General features: G+C 40.3%; 1 protein-coding gene and 1 long non-coding RNA gene across 7 annotated transcripts in view; one reads left to right on the top strand and one right to left on the bottom strand.

The window, feature by feature from the left end:
- Nucleotides 1–18,331, bottom strand: part of LOC129463985 (uncharacterized) — a 110,385-nt gene that overhangs the window by 32,198 nt on the left and 59,856 nt on the right. The gene's annotated exons all lie outside the window — the stretch shown is intronic.
- Nucleotides 7,982–18,331, top strand: part of KATNAL1 (katanin catalytic subunit A1 like 1) — a 105,828-nt gene continuing 95,478 nt past the window's right edge. For 2 of the 6 annotated variants that reach the window (XM_055244742.2, XM_055244750.2), the window contains exon 1: nt 7,982–8,204. The gene's annotated coding sequence lies outside the window, so the exon portion shown is untranslated. The other 4 variants (XM_055244743.2, XM_055244747.2, XM_055244744.2 and 1 more) reach the window with 4 other exon arrangements.

Genomic DNA, 18,331 nt, shown 5'->3' with positions numbered 1-18,331 from the left:
AGAGAAGTGAACAGATGATTCAATTCAGAGTAAGTGCTGTGATGGTGGGGGCACAGGGTTCTATGGGGCACATGGAAAGAAGACCGGGGTCAGGGAATGGGTTCCAGAGGCAATGCCTGAGCTGATTCTTGAGGGGCAAAGAGGAGCTGGGAAGGTGACAGGTACAGTAGGGGAAAGTGGGTATAGGCAGAAGGAGGACATGTGTAGGCACAGAGGTCTGGGAGCATGAGGAGGCAGAAAACAAGGAAGAGAGAGCAGGCCAGGTCACCAGGTACTCTGCACTGCATCCTGCAGGCTGCGTTTGCTACACCTACTAGTAGTTCAGAATTAAATGTAAATGAAATAGGATAGAGAACATCAGAGCACAGGACAGTAACAGGACAGTAACTGAGGCCCTCAGTCCAACAACCTGCAAGGAACTGAATTCTGGCAACGACCATGAGAGCCTGGAAGCAGATCCTTCCCACGTCAAGCCTTCAGAAGAGATCCCAGCCCTGGATGACACCTTGACTGCAGCCTCATGAGACATCCTGGAGCAGAGAACCCACTAAGCTTTGACTGGATTCCTGATCCACAGAAACTGTGAAGTAAATATGCGTTGTTTTGAACAAGTTTGTGGTAATTTGTTATGCAGCAATAGATAACTAATATGCGGCCTAATTTATATTTGACTTCCTTTGCTTCCTTAGCTTCAGCCTCACATTGCTGACTTGACAACCCTCATACAGTGACACCTACATCAAACCCAAATACACTTTCATACATTCACACTCATCAGAGCAGCAAAAATAGAAATGTCAGATAATTCCAAGATATGATGAAGTGGGAATTCTCTTACACTGCTGTTCTGAGACTACATGAATACAGTTACTTTAGGGAACATTGATGAAATCTAGGAAAACTGAAGATGAACCCTTTGCTATCTATCATTCTACTTCTTGGATAAACTTTCCAAAACCTTTCACACATACGTACATGGAAATATTCAAGAATGTTTATTGTACAACCTTTAGTATTAGTGAAGGATAGAAATAAACTAGTCATCATTAGGAAATAGATGAATGGTATTATATGGTTACGGCAATTAAAATGAGGGAACTAAATCTATTAACATGTATAAATCTCAGAAGTACATTGTTGAATAACAAAAGGCAACCTCAAGAAAGCATAGTATAACAACATTTATAGAAAGCTTGAAAATATGCAAAATATTATGTAATGCCTATAATATACAGATATGTAATAATAGTAAAAGAACATGAATCCAAAAATAACATCAAAATCAGGATGTGGTGAGTACCAGGGTTTCTTTTTTGTTATGCAACTCTCTATAATTTTTTTTGTGTGTTTTAAATTTAGAAAAACTAAAATGCTTTTCTATCATGAAGGTGTAAATCCTGGAACAGATCAAGAAGGAAGAAACATATGTTTCTTCCAAATCTTATGTAATTGCCATACTTACTTTATTTCATCTTAACTTCACTTTCAGACAGTAAGAACAGGTAACCAGCAATGTGGGAAAAAGGGATCAAGATGAGGTTGCGTAAGTGCTGTTAGAATCCTTTATCGTCAGTGACAATTTTTTTGGAAATGTGAAAATTGAGGTGAGACTTGAGAAGGGAGTGAGGCAGACCAGCGAACATAAGGAGAGAATATCAGGGAGAATAAAATGATGAACAGTTTGCTTGAATAGTTAACCATTTAGGAGCGATTCATGTAAGCCAACGTTTATGATTTTATATCATTTATGCACATAAATCACAAAGATGACCTCAAATGCATGAGAAACAGGAGGGAAGAAAGGAAATGGAATTTTCCTCCAAAACTCATCACTTTCAATTCTCTATAGTGGAAGTAGAACAGACTTAAGAAAAATAGGAAAAGAAAGGATTTCAGACATGGGAGGGGCCCTGGAGAGGGTTTGCATCTCCTTAGAAGGGGAAACAGGATCCCAGCTGTACTGCTCCTTTTTCATTCATACTTGAAATGTTCTGTGGTTGGTGTTGCCTGGCACAACACTGTCTTCTATGAATAGAAAACCTGGTCACAAGCTGCTGTTCCTCTGTGACATGCCACCTACATTGTAACATGCTTCAGTGGGTAAATCAGAGGATGACATGCTTTTCAATTCACTGGAAGATTCTCTGCATGGCACAAACGAGGTAATTCTTGCCAACATTTGCCTGAGTAATTCACTTTGAGTTATGTATTCTTCTACCAAATGCAAGGTCCTAAAACAGTTAGGTGAAAAAAGTGTTGCTAATGTATTAGTATCTAGCAGAGTATCTGCAATGACTTACTGCAGTGCTCAGTGAAAATACTATTCCCCCAGCTATCACAGATGACTATATATCCATTCATTGAGTTATGTGCCCACAACATTCCAAGTGTTACAAATCCACTTAACAGCCTCAAGTCCTGGGTTTTCTGTTCATATTTCTGAATTAGCATAAAGAAATGCAAAATCATAAGCAAGGAGAATCCTCATAGATCGCTGCCAAGAGGTTTTGTGTTTATATGGCATACATAAGAAATATTTTGAGTTCCTGAAATGTGGAGCAGTTCTTTTTATTAGGAGTACGTGATTGAGTGAGTCTCACTTCTAATGGGAGACTGAGGCATAAGTATAGTAAGTTCATGAATAAAATAGAGCAAAAGCCTCATTTTGACTGGATAAGGCAGAAACATAGGTATTAGGTATTAGTATAAGGTTCTTCATTTCCTCCTCTTGTCTACTATCTCTTCGGATTACATGCGAGAAAAGGCAGCATCAGAGAGAGAAAATTGACACCTTGAAAATCTACCTTTTAAATCCTTCTCTTCCACTCAATCAAGTTCCATTGCACTGTATGAGGTCTCTGGTACTAGTTCCTGGCTTTCTTCATCATTACTTTCTGCTTCCTCTCACTTGCTAATAACGAGTAAAACTGTAGCAAGTAAAGAAGCTGAATTTCTGCATATCTGAGAGAGGTTAGATTCCATATGGGTTCAGGCCATACTCTGATGGACAACTGCAGGCTCACTGCTAGTGATCCCTACAGGCCAGGCTGCGACTGGGGTCCAACAGTGACAACTGCTGTAGTGGAACAGGATCTTTGCTTTTCACGGACCTGAAATCCAGAGTACCTCTACATGTCAGGACTGGCCCCTTAGCTGCATCTCAGGTCATCCGGCTATTTAAGAACTCTCAATCCTCTAAACCAGTGTTTCTTAAACCCTTTTGATGGACACTTATGGCAGGAAGTACATTTTACTTAACAATCCATATTAGTCAGGGTCCAGTCAGGAAAAAAGAAACTTTAAGTAGGTATTTTAAGAGCAAGAATTTAGCACAGGGAATTGATTAGACAGATGTTCAAGGACTGAAAAATTAAAAAAGGAACACTAGAGTAACACATAGGTTATAACTGCAAGAAACAGCTCCTGCCTGAAGGGCTGGAGATCAAACGGAGGAGAGGAGGTTGGGGTTTGTAGGAAAGGCCTGCTGAAGCTGGGGCACAGGCTCCTGAAGAGGGACACTGTCTGGCTGCTGCTGCAGGTAATGTTTTGGGGTGGAGGGAGAAGAGATGCGATGAGGCTGGTTGAGATACAATAAGAAGCTGTAGACAAGTAAAACTGACACCAGGCTAAAAGTCTGTGGCAGGAGTGATGCTGCCAAGCATAGCAGGCCGTCAGGAAGGAGCAAGTTGCTTCCCTCTCCTCCAGCCTTGTGCTCTTCCTCTGGTCCTGCTGTGCTGCCCCTGCCTCTCCACTCAGATGACAGAGGAGAAATGTGGTTTGCACAATTCCAGCCCCACCAACACAGAGGGCAGAGGGTAGGCTTGAAGCTGAAAGATGACAGCTCAGTAACTGCCATACGATACTTGACCCTAACCATGCACATCCCCTCTGGATTTCATTTTCTACCGCATTCTATTGCATTCTACTTTACCCTGTGCTACCTTACCTTATCACTTTTTAAACATTACAAAGCTGGAAGAGACCCATCACATTGACTTCACGACCTACTAACAGACTGTGACCCACAGTGAGGAAAACTCTGTTCTAGATCTTTACGGTAAGAGGGCCTGAATGTTGGAATTCAGTGCTACTTACGTACTGAATTCCTTCCACAGCAACAGCGACTTAAGGAATTACCTCCCAAGGTACTCCTCCACTGAATATGTATGGAGGCCCACAGTTCTATAGGCTTCAGGGAAATTTATATCAAGAGGCTGCAAATGTCCTGTTTAGTACTAGAAGAGGGAGAGCTACCAGATAAAGGAGGTTTTGCTAAGGGGAAAAGTTAAAAGAACTACCAATCAAAAACATTTATTGCGCCCTTACTATATGTAGGGTATTATGAAGGTGTTTTTGAGAATACCCAGAAATGCACGTTGGAGGAGCTTGAAATATAGTGAGAAAAGACAAAAAGCCAATGAGTAAACAATAGATGAGCAGCCACTCAGCAGTATGGTCAGCTGTCAAGGGAGTGAAATTGGCAGGAAATACTCTGAGCACAGAGCAGGGTGATATGACTGAGCAGGAACTATCTGGAAAGGTTTCATGTGAAGGTCTGTTTTCAGAATACGTAGACCTTAGATAGATAAGGCGCTGGTATCTCAGGCGAACAGAACAGAAGTAATAGAACAAGTTATGGAAGAGTAGGCCTGCTTGTGCAGTGCTGGAACTTGTGGATCAGAACTAGCAAGAGAAATTGCAGCACCAACCACGGCTGAGGCGGAAGCTTGCAAATGGAGAAGGTGTAGTGACTGAACCTTGGCAACTATCCTCACGTTTAAGAAGCAGGTAAAAGAGCTGGTGAATAACACAATGAAGTCTGGTTGGAAAGCTCTGAAGAGATCCAAGGTCAAGGACCTACCAAGGAGGGTGGTCAGCAAAGTCAAATGCCAGAGAGGCCAAGAACTCCAAGAACTGAGGAAAGACCTCAACTGTAAACCAGATGCGCTGTAAATGAGGGTGGTGGCTCTTGACCACACTGCCTGTGTGGATTAATGTGCTACTACTTTCAGCTCCATCTTTTGGATTTGTATAGGGTGTTTAACTATCACTTGAACAGGTCCAAAGTATCTGGTGAAAACAATAAACTATGGTATACTATCGGTCCTTATTCGTTCCCACCTGTCCACAGCCATGCCAGGCATTTTAAGGCTGTGCTTGAGTGGCTTTTGGTCTTCCCTCCCGTGACTGCCCACCTCCAACTCACTTTTGTGACAGCTTTTATTTGTGCTGCTGTCATCCATTCTCAAGTGGCCTGTCCTGCTGAGCTGATTTTCTGGGATCCTGGCTTCACAAAACAAGGAGCGTTATGCATTGGGACTTTGTCTTTGGAGACTTCGTCATGGCTGTAGGCTGCACTACAACCTTGGCCAGCTGCCTTGCAAAGAAAGACAAGTGATCGGTCACATGGGAAACCAGATCAGGGAGAGATGGATCCGGTGAACCTATCATCCCTACTACAACATGTGTTCAGCTGGTGGCAGATCCGTAACATCTCCAGGAGCAAAGGAGAATTTATTTACATGCTCATTACATATGCAGAGTTGTGACCAAATTGCTGCAGGTGACAGGTCCAAGTTCCTACAAGGATGTCCTATGGCTTCATACCAGACTTTGTTCCGGACTTCATCTCTTAAGTGCTGTCATTTCTTCTGTACAAGCTATGGTTACTTTGGTTTCTTTTCTTCCTCTTAGACAGCAGATTCCAGCTATTATCACATAGCTTCCTCATTTATACTAGAGTAAACCATTATTATGGATGTAAGAAAATGGGTTTCATAAGCAAACCCACTGTGAAGTTAGCCAGGACAGGTGTATTAGTCCGTTTTCATGCTGCTAATAAAGACATACCCAAGACAGGGTAATTTATAAAGGAAAGAGTTTTAATGGACTCAGTTCCATGTGGCTGAGGAGGCCTCACAATCATGGTGGAAGATGAAGGAAGAGCAAAGGGACTTCTTACACAGCGGCAGGCAAAAGAGCTTGTGTAGGGGAACTCCCATTTATAAAGCCATCAGATCTCATGAGACTTATTCACTACCATAAGAACAGTATGGGTGAAACCACGCCCATGATTCAATTATCCCCACCTGGCCCTGCCCTTGACAGGTGGGAATTATTACAATACAAAGTGAGAGGTGGGTGGGGACACAGCCAAACCATATCAACAGGTCATGTACGTAAGCTGCTTAATATTTATTGAGCAGCTACACTGTGGACTGAATCAAATAGAATATGAGGATACATATGTGAAAAAATATTATTTTAATAGCTAGCTCCAGTGTTCCTCTTGGGAAGTTACTCTGTGTAGGAAAAAACTTTGGTAAACAGTTTAGGAATGGTAGGTAGCTACGAAGGCACAAATTAGGAGATGGAAATAAAAGTATTGCATAAAGAGAGAAGAGAGGAGGGGAGAGATGGGACCAGAGACATGGTACGATAGTGGGAGGTTACAGGTTATGATGAAAAAATGGGGGTAGGTGGTAGGCGGATAAAAATATCACGGGAGGAACTGAAGGACTTTTAAGAGCAGGGATTTCTAATTTTAGGTTTTTTGCATCCTTAATTTAAAACCACTCATCTGCTCCAAACCTTCCAAAGAGTTGGCTATAGAAACAACCAAAGAAAAGGGGCTGATTTCGACATTATGTGTCAGCAGTAGAGAGAAGAGAGTTGTAAGAGGTGATATGTGGAGAAGGCTAAGTGTTCAGGAAAAGCAAGAACTGAGAGCCAGAAGTGACGGTGCAATCCTTGAGACGACATTGGCGGTGGGGAACAACAAAAGGTGGATAAGGGACTCCGTCAAGTTCAAGAAAATCTCTGTGGTAGGATGACTCAGCTGGATTACAGAAGCCATTTTTGTTATTTTCAACCATAATTTTTCAGGAGACATTCATTGCTAGAAAATGACAAGCTCACAAATTCACTCCCCTTCCTCTTTTTTTCTATTAAATCTCTGGGCCTCAGTTTTCTCATCTATAAAATCTAGAGATTGGGCCTAGAATATCTCTGTGGTTTCCATTAGAGTCTATAGCTCTAATAATAATAACAACACATTTTTATGTTCTCTTTTGAGGTAAATTTACAGGCAGTGAAATGTACAAATCTTAAATGTCCCATTCCAAGAGTTTTGACAAATGCATATACTTCTGTAACCGAAACCCTTAGCTATAGAGTTTTTTCATCACTACAAAAAATTCTCTCAAACCCCTCCCCGACGGCCAACCACTATTCTGACTTTTATCACTATTGATTAAATAATGAATATTTAATAGCTATTGTTAAATGCTAAGCTTTGTTTTATACAGCTTCATCAGTATTAATGCGTGTATTTCTTACAAGAGTAGCAGATGGATATCTCCATTTTTGCAGATCAAAACGTTAAGAGGTGAGAAAGGCGCCCCGGTCATCAGCTACCAAGCATAGGGGCAGGACGTGAACTAAGAATTCGTTTTGGAAGCCCACGCTCTTAATCTGTTTATCCTAGAGTCCGCAAACGATTGCCAAGAAACAGCATAAATCCAAATTCGGTCGAAAGCAATGCCATTTGCAAGTTCTAAAACCTCCTGAATAATCCTAAAGGCCATATGTATTCCATCTTATCGAAGGATTTCTTTCTATCCCACTCCCCAGAGAATGGAGAAAGGGGGTGCGAAAGACTTCAATTCGGTTTGACTGGAGAAAAACACAGAGGTGGCGTAGGATCCATACATCCCATGGGGGCAGACCCAGCGGCGGACGCCTGGACAGGCGACAGGGAAAGGCGCTGCGACGCCCCGGGTGCCCCCTCCTTCGACGCCACTGGCATCTCCTCCTAAAGCAGCAGGCATGAAGGTGCCCCGCCACGGGGGCTGGACGCAGTGGAGGCAGGCTCATCAAGCACGACCAGAGCTCAGTCGGCCACACATCCTCCTCAATGTCACTGTCTCCCTGCTCTCCCACCCCGCGCCGCTGCGCCTCCCTCCCCCCGGCAACCTGGGCGGGAGTCCGAAGCTCCGCCCCAGAGCGGACTCACAGCCCCCGCGCTCCCTCCCGCGCTGCGCCCACCGCGCGGCCGCGGCTGCCATGGCAACCTTACTCCGCCGCCGCCGCCTCTTCACGCACGTCGCGACCTAACGGACTCGGCGGCGGCGGCGGCGGCCTGCGCCCCACCCCCACCCCATCTGGACCTCATCGCTGAATGTGCCCGGACCTGCGCCTTCTAGGTAATGAATCCGAGAGAAAGGGGCGAGGGCGAGACGGCAGGTGGTGCGGGGCTCTAGCCAACAGCCCCTCCCAGCCTCCCACCGCCGGAGACGCCAGGGCAGTGGGCTGCGGGCTTCCTCGGGCGCTGGCCCCCGTGCGGGGACGGGGAGGGGCGCGGGAGCGCCAGGGTCGCGGTGCATCATGGGGATTGTAGTTCAGTGGCTCCTCGGGCTCGCGGCCTTGGTGGGGTAGTTGGGACTGGCGAACTACAAAGCCCGTCGGCCCCGACCGCCGGGAAAGACCGATAAACTTTGAGCGGACCGGGACAGAAAAAAAAAAAATCTCTCTTTGTCTTGAGGGGGCTGTTGGGTGGTCGCGGACCTGGGCTCTGTGCGTTGGGAAAGGGAAGTGGAGGTGAGCCTCAGGCTTCCCGCCTTGTCGCTGGGCCCGCCCCAGCTGCAGCGCTCAGCCCCACCCCGGCTGGGCCACCGCCCTGCACAGTCTCAGGGATGAGCAGCCGCCCAAGCTGCAGGGCCTCGGGTCTGCGGCGCCTCTGACCCTCGCAGGTTGCTGCCTCTCGGTGCAGAACCGTATGTATGTCACACATTGGATGTGAGACCTGAGAAACTGTGTTTTAACAGGTTTTTCTCCTTTCCTGGATACGTTTATTTCTGGGTTAGTCATGTTTGTTTTAAAGTAGCTCAGAGGTGTTTGCATATTAAACCCATCAATTGGTAATTACTCAAAGGAGAGTGATGTTTAAAGGTTAAGTGTGGAAATAGATAAAAAGATGTCATTGCGATTATATGGTGGTATCTGGCATTTCTAACTTTTTGCATTTTTGCATTTTATTTCTTGAGGTTCAAGGTTGTGAAATGAGTGCTCCACCCCACCCCCACCCCTTGCCAGCCTGAACACTGCCTACACATATTTTGATTAGTTCAATTTTAAATTACGAGTAACTTTTAAAAACAGACTTTTTTAGCAGTAGGCAGCAATAATTATTTGATTATTTCAGTGTTATTCAGAATTTCTCAGCATGTTTTCGGAAGGAAAAATACCATGTTTTAATTATTTAGTTAATTATTTATATATTTGTTATGTTCAAGAGTACACTTGAGTCCTTAGAGTTAACTCAAGACTTGGTGGTAAAGGAAGCTGACACAGATTTACGAAACCTTCCTTGACGACCCTTTAAAATTTTTCAATAGGTAGATAACCATCCTAGAAATTTACTGCTTTATGGAGTAAGTTGGAGAATTGTTGATATTATTGTGAGTTTGTGTGTGTGTGTGTGTGTTTAAAAACAAACAAAAAGACCACAAATCCTATAAAACTTTCTCTTAATTAAAATGAGGTTGACCTGTGTAAATTTTACTTGAGGTTGCAATTTTGTACAAGGAGATGGAAAGTAGGTTTAGTAAGACAGGTAGAAAACAAAATAGAGGCCTTATGTGATACAATATAAGGTTTGAAGTATTTTATTTATTCATTCAAAATGTGTTAAGAACGTATGTGCCAGGCATTATGCCAGGTGGTGAGAATAAAGAGATGAAAAAAGATGGTCTATCCTGCATGGGCAGTCTTGTCATCACAATAGTGTGGTAGAGATATGTGCAAGTTGCTATAGGAGCCCAGAGGAAATAATCACATAACAGTAACATTTATTGAATATGTTAGGTGCTGTGAGGAGTATTTTGCATGCAGCTCATTACTTAATCCTCAAAACAGTTGATGAAGTAGTTACTGATTTTTAGAGATGAGGAAACAGGCTTTAGAGGCCTTGCACAAAATCATAGTTGGTAAAGTGTGAACCTGGGGTTTCAGCCCAGGTGGGTCTGGTCCTGATCTCAAGCACTGACCATTCTCTGTCAATTAGTAGAAAGATCCTGACTCTAAGGAAGTCGGGGAGGCCTTCAGTATGATTTGACTTTTAACTTGTGTTAAAATAGTTGAATAAGCTTTCCACTGGAGTGATGATGAGGAAAGTCATTCTAGGACAAATGGATGGCACAAAATGAGCAAAGGATAGATTGAAGAATGAGTATTTTGTATTTGGGAAACGCTAGGTAGTTCTGAATGACTGGATCCCAGAATACTTGCAATTAGTGGGTGAGGCCAGATCTTAAAGAATATGGCACCATATTCAGAGTTTAGAATTTTTCTTGACATGGGGCAGTCATTGAAGAATTTTAGCTAGAGTGGTGGTGTCATCAGCTTTGTATTTTAGAAAGATAACTCCAGCTCCAGTGTAGAGAGTAGACCTGGGAAGGGAAAGATTAGAGGTAGTAGAAAAGCCAGTTGTATAATAGAAAAAAAACAAAGTCCAGTAGAGAAATGAAGAGAGTCTGAATTAAGCAGTTGGAGTTACAGAAAGACATTAATTCAAGGAATATTTAAGAGATAAAATTGATATGACTTGGTAAGAGTTTGGATGTTGGGAGTTAGATTTGGAACTCTTAGCTAATTGATTCCTCAGTTTCTGGCTAGCATGACTGAGGTAATAGTGAACCCATTGATTGAGATGAGGAGCTGGTTTTTATTGGGGTGAAATATAAAGATATTAGTTCAGTTTTGAGCATTTGTTTGAGGTTCCTATGGGATATTCAGGTGGAGATGCATTTGAGTCTGGAGTTCAGAGAGAGAGCAGGCTGGAGTTAGAAGTTTGCATATAGATAAGTAGTTAAAGCTACAAGGGAGAATGGACCAGCTCACATTGGAGTAATGAGTAGAAAAGAAAAAGGAAGAGGTTTGGATATGGAACTCTCATTTAAGAGATGTGTGTAGGCTGGGCACAGTGGCTCGCACCTGTAATCCCAGCACTTTGGAAGGCTGAGGCGGGCAGATCAGGAGATCAAGAGATCGAGACCATCCTGGCCAACGTGGTGAAACCTCGTTTGTACTTAAAATACAAAAATTAGCTGGGCATGGTGGTGCACACCTATAGTCCCAGCTACTCAGGAGGCTGAGGCAGGAGAATAGCTTGAACCCAGGAGGCAGAGGTTGCAGTGAGCCAAGATCATGCCACTGCACTCCAGCCTGGTGACAGAGCGAGACTCCCTGTCAGAAAAAAAAAAAAAAGAGTTGTGTGTATGTGTTTGCAGAAGGAGCCTACAAATGAGACCCTGGTTAGGAGGCAGAGAGGAAGAAGAAATGGGAGAGAGCATAACAAACAAAGGAGGGGAAAATAAGGAAAGAAAGTAAGTTGTCTAATTTTGTGTCTACAACTTATTTTCTGTATGATCATAGGCAGGTCTCCAAATCTGTACCCTTATTTCATATGAGGTGTTAATACGGTTTTTTTTGATTTTGGGAAGTTGAAACAGTTTAGTGGAGGTAAACCCTAAAGTGCTCAACAACTGAAAGCATTTCTTCTGCTTCCTTACTAACAGTGTGGCAGGACTGCCAGTTCTGTCTGATAGAAAGGCCCTGTTCTGTGACTTGACTTGAACATATTAAGCAGGTGGATCAGGTAGTAGTTATATTACAAAGTGATGATTAGAGTCTGAGGACTAATCAATTTTTTTTAAGATGAAGCTTCGTGTAATGCTATAAAATGTTATTGTATAGGGCATTAATACCAATGTGCTTTTGCCTTGTTTTCATCTTCAAAGAAACAGGAAGTTCTACTAGATAATATGAGAGCCTAATGGCTCTAAAATTCTTCAATTCTGACAGTATTTCACGTCTGGACTGATTTGTGATTTCACTGATATTTGAGCATCTGTAAATGAAAATATGTTTATATTTTAATGTGCTCAAGAGTATTTCATTTTATTTTTTTTTTTAGAGACACGGTCTGACTCTGTCACCTAGGCTGGAATGCAATGGTGCAGTCATAGCTCACAGCAGCCTTGAACTCCTGGGCTCAAGCAGCCTTCCTGTCTCAGCCTCCCCAATGGCTGGGATTTCAGGCATGTGCCCACACCCGGCTCAACATTATTTTAAACATTTTTCTCTTCAGTGATAACTATACTTACATATGCTAGTCCCAGGGAAATTGTGCCCTAGAATACCTGATAAAAGTGACATATAGGCATTTGCCAGATAAATTCAAGGCATAGATTGTGAGAGTAGTTTAAAAAAAATGGAGTAGTTTTTCAAGGTTGTTTAATCTTCACTGGATGTCTTTAGATATGTTTCTTTTGCTGGGGTATGGTTTGATTGTGGTCCTAACTGAACGAATGGCAAAGGAGTAAATGACCTTTTAAGTCCTTTTGTAACTTGTTCTGTCCATTAGTAATTGTAAAAGCTTCTATTAGGCAGCCTATTAAAAAGTGAGCTTTGATTTGAAATCTTATTCTTTTTAATATTTTGCAATGAAGCTGTTTTTAGTAAACACTTTTTATGGTTTTTAATCATATCTAAGTATTGTTTGGATTTTGTAAAGAATTTAATGCTTAGTTGCTGACCCCCCAATTGTATTTACTTCCCAGGGTATTATAGAACTCTTTAGAATGGTTATGTTATGGACATTTATCAAACACATGTGCCTTGCGTTTCAGTTCAAGAAACATTATTGTGTGTCTTTATGTCAAACAGTGCACCGAATGATACATGATACATGAATAAGATCTGGCCCCTCTCTCAAAGGATGTACATTTCAATCAGTGCTCAAACTAGTTTTGGTATACTCACTCTTGTGTTTTTTAAGGAAATCGTCTCCAAAAAACAATGTATTTTATTTCTTATTTTCTTAGCTTTTATGTGTTTGAGGGACAAACAATATCACTTCATTCGCTGTATTTCAATAACTTGTTCCTTCATTCTCGTTTATTCCTGTCTCTGTGAGTGTCTTTATATGTCAGTATTCTTTTCTTTCTGATGTTTTCCTCTTTCCATTTTTCCTGGTGATTTGGCAGTAGGAAGAGAAATGAATGAGAGAATCAGTAGTGACTGTTTTTTTTTTTTCTGACCTCCTTATGTGAGAGTATGGATGATTGGTATTTAACACATAATTCCTGATATTTTTATACTCGTATTTTCTCTGCATTATTAGATATTATTTGAAGTCAAGAATTTTATGTTAGTAAACTCCACGTGGCCTTACATTGTTTCTTATATGTATATAGGTTATTTGCTTAATGTGGTAGGTGCTTACTAATTAGTTTAGATTGGACGATGAATGGATGAGTAAGTAAACATGATAATAAAATTACTTGTTCAAAGACTACTTGAGTCTGGGTGTGGTGGCTCTTGCTTGTTATCCCAGCACTTTGGGAGGCTGAGAGGGGCAGAACGCTTGAGTCCAGGAGTTTGAGACAAGTTGCCTGGGCAACATGGCGAGACCTCATCTCTGCAAAAAATACAAAAATTAGCCAGGCGTGGCTGTGCACACCCATGGTCCCAGCTACTCAGGAGGCTGAAGTGGTAGGATTGGTTGAGGCTGAGAGGTCAAGGTTGCAGTGAGCTGAGATTGCACCATTGCACTCCAGGCTGGGCGACAGAGTGAGACCTTGCCTCAAAAATAAGTAAATACATACATACATACATACTTCATAAAATAAAGTAATATGAAGCAGATGGTTTTGAAAGATTTTAGGCTGTTCAAAGCACTATGAAATTAAAAAGCAAGTAGTATTTCATTATATAGGCAACCACAACAAAATACCTTTATTTCTGTTAATAAGCCTTTTATATTTATTTTTAGATTAGCTGTGTAACTTTAAAGGAATTTGAGGCAGTAAATTGTAATGAGCTAGGAGGACAGGCTCTGAGTTAGACACATCTGGGTTCAAATCCAGGCTGTATGGGCAAATTATTTAAATTCTTTAAAGCCTCAGTCACCTCCTCTGTTAAATGGTGGGTAACTGTTATTGTTTTGTAGTGTTATAAGGATTAGATGAGATAATGCCTAGAAAAACATTTTTATCGTATTACTTGGTGGGGAGTTAGCATTCAATAAACATCGCTACTATTATTTTTGTGCGAAAAAGGGTATTTACGCACTTAAGATAAAGTTTATAGGTTTTTTTTTTTTTTTTTTTTTTTTTTTGAGACAGAGTCTCACTCTTGTTGCCCAGGTTGGAGTGCAGTGGCGCCATCTCGGCTCACTGCAACCTCTACCTCCTGGGTTCAAGCTTCTCCCGCCTCAGCCTCCTGAGTAGCTGGGACCACAGGCACTCGCCACCACGCCCGGCTAATTTTTGTACTTTTTTAGTATAGACGGGGTTTTGCCATGTTGGCCAGGCTGGTCTTGAACTCCTGACCTCAGGAGATCCGCTTGTCTAGGCCTCCCAAAGTGCTGGGATTACAGGCGTGAGCCACCATGCCTGGTCAAGTTTATAGTTTAAGCTGTCATCTTGAGACACAGTAACAGATGATCCACATTTTCTGTCCTTTGTAATATTTTAAAGCTGCTGGTAGAATTTAGAACATGAGCAGAAATTACTGTGATGGTTACTTTTGAGAAACGTTTAAGCTCTTAGAACCCTATATTAATATCTAGATTCTTTTATGTTTATGAACAGTTTTTTTTTGTTTCTAAAATATTTGAGAAGTGATTTCTATACATGTAAAAAATAAATGAAAAGCCTTCATTACCACATACATTCTTTTGTAATGTCTGTGTTTGTGGTTGTTTTCTTTATTATTCATGGCAAACTGTAGTCCTTGAGACTATTACCCAAAATAAAGAGATGGGAGGTATTGTGGTTTTCAAAATTAACTATTTTGTTGGTTAGCACTCACATAGTAGGTTCATTTATTGTGCTTGAAACATACTTCAGGATGCATTAATTTGAGAAGTCATGGTTATGTGTTTCCTTAATTGCTTTTATTTATAGCAGCCATTGTATGACATAAACTGGACTTCGGTGATTTGGAGAAACATTTTTTTTTTTCATTAAACATGTAAAGCCTAGTCATATTGATAAATGGTTTTTCATTTGTGGTACAAAATACTGAATCATTGTGGTACAAAATATTGAAAATAAAACTTGATTTGTTGTTTTGCTTACCACTGTTCTAATTAGCGTTATTTAGTTCACATTGCTATAGTTCAGGTTACTTAGGTGTTTCTGAAATAGGCATCTACTTTCAGGAATTTACAACTTTTAGGAGGAAAAGGAACAATATGAGAAAAATATGGAAATGTCAGAATAAAAATAGTTTAAAGCAGAAATTATTTTCTTAGCCTCATATGTATTGTAAGTATTACTGAATTAGATTGACATCATTCACATAAAATTAGTTTAAAAAAATGTTTTGTTTCCTCTTTAAAAACCATTACTGTGGAGACAAAAGAATGATAAATATTATGATTTCATTTGTAAAAGGAATTATAAGTGACATCCCTGGTGGGATTGGGTTCTGGATACAAGCTAGCTTTTCATTTTTTCAATTATATGTCTTAATCTTGGCATGAGATAAAAAATTCAAGTATGTTGGGAGAGAAAGTTTGTGTGTGTGTGTGTGTGTGTGTGTGTGTGTGTTGTGGGTGATGGTAGATTTAAAAGAGAGAACAGAAAGGTTGGAGATGTAGCTGAAAAGATGGCTTTATGTGTTACGTTTAGATCTGAGTCATGAAACAGTTACAAAAATAATTATCTGGGACCAGATAAAGCAGTATTCCTTCTTGATCTGAGCATGGACTTGGACTGAGCTCTTGTCAGTCTGAGCCTAGAACTCTCCTTGAAGGTATTATCTGGAGCATTCTGTATAGGGCAGCATTGCTGGGTCAGTTCAGCAGTAAATACTGTAAGAAGATGCTTAATTTATTTTTGAATACATAATAAACTCAAAATAAGAGACATTGTCAAATATTAGACATTGCTAAAATATTTTGTCTTTAGATTCAACCTGATATTTTAAAAAGACCTAGAAATTCTTCTAATTTATATTAAAGGAGATTTTAAAAACTGTATGTTTCAACATTGACTAAAAGTAATTATAGTATAGCTTCTAGAAATTTATAATGAAAATTGAATCAGTTGGTTTCTTTTTTTTGGAGGAAAAATTAACTGCTTCAATTATCTGTATTGATGTTGAGTGTAGAGTAAAAATATTCCTTACATTGATTCAGTGTTGTATGTGAGGTAATTGAGGCCTATTGAAATTACATGATTTGCCTGAGGTCACAACTAAAAATTTATGGTGCCTGGATTCATATCCAGGTTTTTCTGTCTGAAATTTTTATGTGGCCTTTATCAAACATAAACTTGTATGGTTTGGTATACAATTCTAGGTTGCCAACCCCTGACACACTTACCCCTTGGAAGATATTATTTCACTGTCTGCAGGCTCCCACTGTTCCTCTTGAAGTTAGCTGCCAATATAATTTCTTTCCTTTGTATATAATTTGTCATTTTTTTCCATTTTAAATGTTCTTCAGTCTTACTACCTTGTCTCTAGGTGTGAACTTTGATTTGCTTTGAAACTGAAAATTATTGTCTTCTGCTAGTTTTGGAAAATTCTCAGCCATTGTGTTTTTGAATTTTCCCTTTCTTTTTTCTCCTGGAATTCATGATAGACATATATGATGGATCTTCTCTTTCTACTCTGCTGCATTTCTTAATCTTATTTACTTATTCTTTCTGTATATGCTGCATTCTGGTCAGTTTCTACAGCTCTGTCTTCTGGTTTATTGATTCTCCTTTCATCTGTGTCTAATCTCTGGCTTCCTCAGTCCACGGAGTTTTTTTTTATTTCAGTGACTATATATTTTAATGCCAGAAGTTCTTTTTGATTATTTTTCAAATAAGCTTATTTATTTTAAAATTTCTCGTCCCTATGTCTTTAAATGTACTTATTTTACAGTAGCTATCTAATAGATTATCAAGCACTTTAGAAAAAGGCCTTAATTTTGCTCTATGTTGTATTAATTGTCCCTCATAATGGATTGCTTTCTTTGTATCTTGTAATTTTAGATGTAAACTCAGTGGAAATAAAGTAAAGCCTGCGTAAATGATATGTCCTGTACTTTTGTGATTTGTTTCTGTGAAGTGCCCTATGGAGAACTGATGAGTGAATAAACAAATTTTAGTATGTCTATATAATGGGATACTACTCAGCAATAAAAAGTAATTACTGATACATGTAAGGGCATAGTTGAATCTCAAAAGCATTATTCTAAATGAAGGAAATCAGAGTATATACTCTATGAGTTTATTTTGCATTCTAGAACTGATAAAACTGCAGGCATACTTCAGAGATACTGTGGGCTTTGTTTCAGACCATTTTGGTAAGGCAAATATTGCGATAAAGCTAGTCACACAAATTTTCTGGTTTCCCAGTGCATATAAAAGTTACATTTACACTATACTATAGTTTATTAAGTGTGCAATAGCATTACATCTAAAAAATGTACATGCCTCAATTTAAAAAGACTTTAAAATTTTTTAACTTTTATTTTAGATTTAGGGGGTACATCTGCAGGTTTGTTACATGGGTATATTGCATGATGCTGAGGTTTGGGATATAAATGATCCCATCACCCAGAGAGTGAGTGTAGTAGCCAAAAGATAGTTTTCCAACCCTTGCCTGCCTCTCTCCCACCTCTATTAGTTTCCAGTGTCTGTTGTTGCCATCTTTTTGTCTAGGAGTATCCAGTGTTTAGCTCCCACTTATATGTAAGGATATGCAGTACTTGGTTTTCTGTTCCTGCATTAATTTGCTAAGGGTAATGGCCTCCAGCTACATCCATGTTGCTGCAAAGGGCATGATTTTGTTCTTTTTGAAGACCATGCAGTATTCCATGGTATATATGTACCATGTTTTCTTTATCCAGTCCACTGTTGATGGATACGGAGATTGATTCCATGGCTTTGCTATTGTGAACAGTGCTGCAGTGAACATACGAGTGCATGTGTCTTTTTGGTAGAATGATTGGTTTTCTTTTTCTTTTGGGTATATACCCAGTAATGGGACTGCTGGGTCAAATGGTAGTTCTATTTTAAGTTCTTTGAGAAATCTCTAAACTGCTTTCCATACCAACAGTGTATAAGTATTCCCTTTTCGCTGCAGCCTTGCCATCATCTGTTGTTAAAAAAGACTGTATTGCTAAAAAATGCTAACAATTATCTGAGCCTCAGCAAGTCAATCTTTTTACTGGTGGGGGGTCTTATCTTGATGGCTGCTGACAGATCAGGGTAGTGGTTGCTGAAGGTTGGGGTGGCTGTGGCAATTTCTTCTTCTTCATTCTTCTTCT

Source organism: Symphalangus syndactylus, chromosome 15 (genome assembly GCF_028878055.3).
Source record: "Symphalangus syndactylus isolate Jambi chromosome 15, NHGRI_mSymSyn1-v2.1_pri, whole genome shotgun sequence".
Taxonomy (NCBI): Eukaryota; Metazoa; Chordata; class Mammalia; order Primates; family Hylobatidae; genus Symphalangus; species Symphalangus syndactylus.
The sequence above is the reverse complement of the archived record's forward strand: the minus strand, read 5'-3'. Positions and strand labels throughout refer to the sequence as shown.